Below are 6,000 nucleotides of genomic sequence, written 5' to 3' on the forward strand. Positions count from 1 at the left end.
CATTAGAAAAATGAATGCAGTATTGGCAAAATACACATTCAAGAGAGAAACAATTTTCCAGAAATAGGCTCAGTGTTAATTTATCCTTCTGGGGCTGTGTCTTCCAGGGAAATTGTCCGTAGATTGCATTTTAAAGGGAAGTGTCAGGAAATGGGGCATCTCTGAGAGAGGTTGACAAACAGTGAGATTGAACAAGGGGGCCGACATGATTGCAGGCATCAGCGCTGAGACAAATAAAAAGAAGTCGTTGAATATGATGCAGTTGAGTTGTTTTTTCCTCCAAGAACAGAGAACACATAAAGGAAGCCATCAGAGCATATGGTTTGATAATGCAATTCCAAGGGCAGTGTTTCAGGAACAGTGTTAACATTTTGTAAATTGCACAATTGTGTTTTACAACGATGTTCCTCAAAGGAAAACATCTAGTGTGTAATCTCTTAGGATATCTTGTCTTCTGGCTTCCTCTACTCTCTAAGTTTCACACTCTGCCAACAGACCACAGATCAACCCTCTTGATCAAGAAGCCATTTCCTATTTTCAATCGGTTCAGTCTCATCTAAGTTGGCTGTCGAAAATACATTGGTCTTTCTTAGGCTACCCGAAGTGCCTCGCTGGTCACAGAGTCACACATGATCGATGCCTCCGCCACCCATAACCCTTCACCCCACCCCTCCCCTTAGGGGGGGGGGGGTTGGACTCCTCTCATGGATCCCCCCTGCTGTTCCCTTTGCCAATCACTGGTGTGACTCAGCTGTATAGAACTTGACATCCCCTGTGAGGGCTTGATATGCTAGCATCTCCTTAGCGGCTTATCTCCACTCCTCAATTGTGCCAGACACATGCTGCTTGGCTGGCCCCTTAAGACCTTTCTCATCTCCCCTCCTTTTTGTATCTCTCTCTCTTTTCTTTTTCCTCTGCCGTCTTTCCATGTGGTCCTTTCTCCCCCTGACTGAGGTTTGGCTGCTGCTGTTAATTGCTATTTTGAAGTTATTTCCAACAATGTCAATGGGGGAGTAACCACACTTGCTTAGTTTTTTTTTCTCCCCAAAAAATTAAAACTACTTTAATAATAAATGATAGACTTCAAATCCAACAGAAATTATTTGTGAATTAATATCATGTCCCTCCAGGTTCAGCCGTGCACGTCCATGCCAGTCCTTAGCCTCCAGAAAGTCTACTCTGTGGCAAACTGCGGAATCCAAGAAAAAGCACCTTAAGTGACATGAAAAGTATTGGATGTCCAGAGCATTACCCATTTGACAGCTGTCTTGGGCAAGAGCAGCAGCAAAATGTCGACATTATAGTGGGTAAGATTTAATCCTGTGGATCTGCTAAAATGGGTCAGTTTTACATCTTCTCCAATTATGCATAAAGCATCCTGTCTACTTATTCTAGGATATCACAAGGAATCCAGTCCTCTAATGACGCTGAGACTCACTCCCTGCCAAGCAGCATGGGAATGTAACCAGTAACTGCAGAGCAAACAATTACTTGTTCTTGTAACATAGAACTTTTAATGGTTCTGTCATCCCATCAGTCAGTATAAATGGATACACGTTCTGAAAAACAGTACAGTAATATCAGAACCTTTTGAGAAGAAATTCAGGTGCAACCCTTGTCAAGCCAGATATGTTGGGTTAATTCAAATTGGTCACAGGACTCAGTCCCTTAACAGTTCTCACCCAAATGTTTGGTTTTAATCCTAAAGGTTTTTGCTGAATATACTGTGTATATGGTTATATATAGCCTACGAAATAAGAACAAAAAACTATGCAGGGCAATGTCACAGGTTCACTGAACAGAATCAGTCTTTTGAATGAGTATTTCCAGGAAAAATCACAAGATGCCTGAAGGATTCCAGCTCTAAACAAGCTAAAAGCTAAGGTAGCTATCACCTCATTTTCAAGAATGAGATAGGCCAAAGTGGATGGAGCCAAACAACAATTTTGTGCAGCCAAATGTTATCTCTTCACATTACTCACAGCATTGAGGCCTGACCAAAAGGGTTTTTTTCTCTTCAGAAAATGCTACTCCTGCAGCAAAATTCTTTAAATAATGTCAATATCCCTCTAAAGGTTTGGCTAGGACCTTGGGGTGAGAAAAACTGAGATCCAGAACATTGACCTTGAGACCTGGCTGGCGTAGGTTACACAAGAAGTATTTTTGATTATTATCATTAAATGTTTCTATTTTAAATAGGACCTCAAAGTCTTACATCCGTTATGTTTAGTCTAATTTCAAACGCTTAGTGTATCCATCTCACCAGCTCAGACAGTTTGAATGCAGCTGCATACAATACCGTCTATGTATAACCTTTAAATACCTTCTCACTCCAAGGCTAGTGTGACAAGGAGAAAGAGAGGGAGGTGGGCGATAAGGACTTGTTTGTCAGCTATTCCCAATGCTAAGCCATCCCATGACTTTTTATGAGTGCTTCTGACACCCCTTCCGACGCTCTGTATCTATCATTCTCCTTTACTCATGCTCCCCTGCAATAATATGGCCACCGTCTCCGTCTATATTTAGTTTGTGCAATGTCAGGTAAGGACGAGTGGCAATATCCACTGTGTAAGCATAATGCAGGGGAACAGACACTGAACTGTCAGGCCCTTAATGCCGTGAGCACATTGTGCAACCCAGTTCCTTTATTCCAGTGTGACTTACAGTAATGCACCTCACACAGGTGAATTGTTGAGTTTCTACTCGGTCTCTTTCAATTACAATGGATTATGTGGGCTAGGGCCTTGGCCTGGTCTTCACAAACACAGGCACTGTAGACAGTTCAGGTCAATATTCTCTCGTTCTCTCTCTCTCTCTCTCTTTTCTCTCTCTCTCTCTCTCTCTCTCTCTCTCTCTCTCTCTCTCTCTCTCTCTCTCTCTCTCTCTCTCTCTCTCTCTCTCTCTCTCTCTCTCTCTCTTTCCCCCATTCTGTATGAATGTAGAGATGCATGCCACTGCAGAAAGACAGAGTGTGACTTACATTACCATTGTTCAGAGGCCCCTGACGGCTAATTTAGCTTCTCGCAGTAATATTTAATGGAAATAGCATTTGAGAAACAAATACATGAATAAATGATTACATTCACATTCACTCAATTGACTCAATGCTAATTATGATGGGACCTTCATTACTGTACTTGATGTAAGTACTTAAGTTACCGGTACTCTGCTTTTCCTTTACTGTAACCGTTGCATTCACTACACTGTTACAGCAGTCATTACAGTTGAGCCAGGATGAAAAGTGGAGCCATTTAAAGTCAGGTAATTCAATTAAGCACTTCAGAAACCATTTGCCATGCCATCGCTCCATTTTAGCAAAGAATTGATAGACCAACAATGAAGTCTGTTTTTCTAAAGCATCCCTGGGAGCCCTTTAAGACTATGTATTGTGGGTAACTGGCTGTCCGCAGGGATGTCTGGTCTTGGGTCTTGTCTCAGTGACAGGTGTCACTGACCAAAATATTATTTTATATTATTTTATATGTGTGCATATACTGTATGTTTGATATCAATATGTATACAATTGAAATGCTTTGACTCAGATGTATACATTCTGATTTCAAAGATGGACTTTTAAAAGTTAGTCAAGATACTAATTTCAAGTCAACTGTCAACAAAGATTAGATTGTGAGAGAGGCCATCTGAATAATACAACAGACCCAAACCGTACACCCATCAATTCATCTGTGCCATATCTGTTGTATTCCATGATAGTGAAATGAAATATGAGGAACGTCCAACAACAGAGTGATTGATAATTGTGGTGTTGTGGCTGCCTGCCTGCCATCTCCACTGTGGCCTGCCAATTCATCAGGCTTCACTGGGAGATGGAGCGGATGAGTAATGTCTCTTTCTGTGACAGGCCATTCCCGCAAAATGTTGCACTTGCAGTGGTAGACCTTCACCCAGCAGCAAAAGTTAAAGGTTCTGCTTGTTAGCAAGGTGGAAAATCCCCCTTTTGACATTCTGAATAAAATATGAAACTAATGGATATAGTAAATGGTCAACAGAAGTGCCAGCCTCTACCTCAAAATCTTGTGACATTTATTGTTTGACGTTTTCTTCCTATTTGTTTGTTTATTCCCCATAACAGCAAAGTGGAAGGTAGCTGAGATGACTTTGCTGTCGACACAGAAACTTTGGTCATAAGGTACAGCTATCTAGACATGGAAGCACCTTGAGAAAAAGGTGTTTCGGAGCAGTCGATTCCAAAATAAGAAATGACGCAAAAAAGTTGAGGTTGATGTTGAGGTCAGCTGTAGTTTATTTCAATCCATGCCTACACTATCTATAACCAACTTTGATTCATTACATGTTTTCAAAATGTTCCTGACCTCTCCATTGAACCCTCCTCCCACTTCACACTTTGTTTTAATGAGGCTTAGATATCCTCCATCTTTCCTCTCCTCCTTCTCTTCTCTTTCTCTTTACTCTCCTGATTGACCCCCCCCTTTCTCTCTTCCTTCATCCTCCTCTCAGAAGCAGTCTGTTATTAAGCAAATTAGTTCCTAGTCCACTGGGCTTTGCCATCAGATACAGGCAGCCCTGAATGAAGGTTAATGGTGGTGTTCAACAGGGGAGAGAGGACTACTTTGGGGGCCTTACTGAGCATGACGCCCTGGTAGGTACACGTAACCTCTGACCTTCGACCTTTGGGAGGTCATGAGTCTGGTGATGCCTGGCACCGGCACGGTTGAGGATGCTGAGAGGAACAGACGGCAACTGCAGATGCTTCCTGCTACACAGGAACAACATCGTTAATCACAGGAAGTAGAGGTGTCCTCTGTGTACACACACTCAGCTCTGGGAGGTGGTTAGCTTGTTTATGATAGTGTACACTTTAGGTTCTCTAAGACGCAAGATCAGCTAAAACACTAATCTAACTTTGTAATCAAGGGCTAACCTAACTTCGAGACTGTACCCTTGTAGTAGTCTTTACACTAAATCATAATACTTCTTAGAAAACTCAAAATGTAAGCTTTTCAATTTGAATGATATCTTAGTGGAAAATATTTTGCTGGCCCTAGCATACAGCAGTTGATTGACTGATGATGTGACAATTTTACTGTTTTCCCATTGGTGACACAGAGTAGGGGGTGCTGTGGCTCCTTTAGTCGTTAAATTAATTACATTTCTCCTTTAGATTTTTTACATTCTAAACTGCCCCCTCGCCACCCTTACCAAAGATGTATTCAACCTTAAATTTAACCCTGAATCCCATGTAGGGTTAAACTTCCTCTCCACACACTCCAGCTTTTTTTCCTGTTTGTTTTGTGTGGTCAATAGAAACCAAATGGCAACTTTTTTTGAAGCGAATCCTGAATCTGAATTGAAAATCTTTTGCTCCAGGTTAATTGCTGTGTTTGAATAGACAACCTTATTTGCCAGTCTTGAATGAATCCTTTCTGGGGGCCTCCAGGGAGCCAAATCTCAAAAAGAGAAAAAGAAAATAGTTAGCTGGAATCCTCAGGGTTGGCGATGCCAGCAGTGGTTGGCTTAGAGCCCGGATTCAGGAGAAGATTCTTTCATTTGCTGTGGGCTTTGCTCCCTCAACAACAGGATTGCTGGGAACGTGTTGGATTTTCCTGCATTACAACAGAAAAAAAAATGTGGGTGTAGTATGTGAGGGAAGAAACTGATTACTCCCTTGACTTGAGGTATAAGTGTGTTTTCATTTGATTAAGAAACTACTATATTGTATAGGATTTTGTGGCGTAAATCTTAGGATAAAGGAGAAGAACACCAGAAAGGATCCACAAACATCCGTTGTCACCATATGGCTGGAGCCCATGGCTGTTTGCAAATCTCACTGTTGTCAAAAGTGACAATGACTTAAAACAAATCTGTGGTGACGGTAGGATGTTTTGTGAACATGTCCTGAGAGAAGTGACGTCACCTGAAGTACGGCAATCGGGGAAATGACGTCAGACATTGCAGATGTAAAACTTTAGTGGTTGTTTCATCCTGTCTTCCTTGAGGTTCCGTCTCTTCCGTTCAGTG

This window comes from Osmerus mordax, chromosome 15 (genome assembly GCF_038355195.1).
Source record: "Osmerus mordax isolate fOsmMor3 chromosome 15, fOsmMor3.pri, whole genome shotgun sequence".
In the NCBI taxonomy this organism is placed as follows: domain Eukaryota; kingdom Metazoa; phylum Chordata; class Actinopteri; order Osmeriformes; family Osmeridae; genus Osmerus; species Osmerus mordax.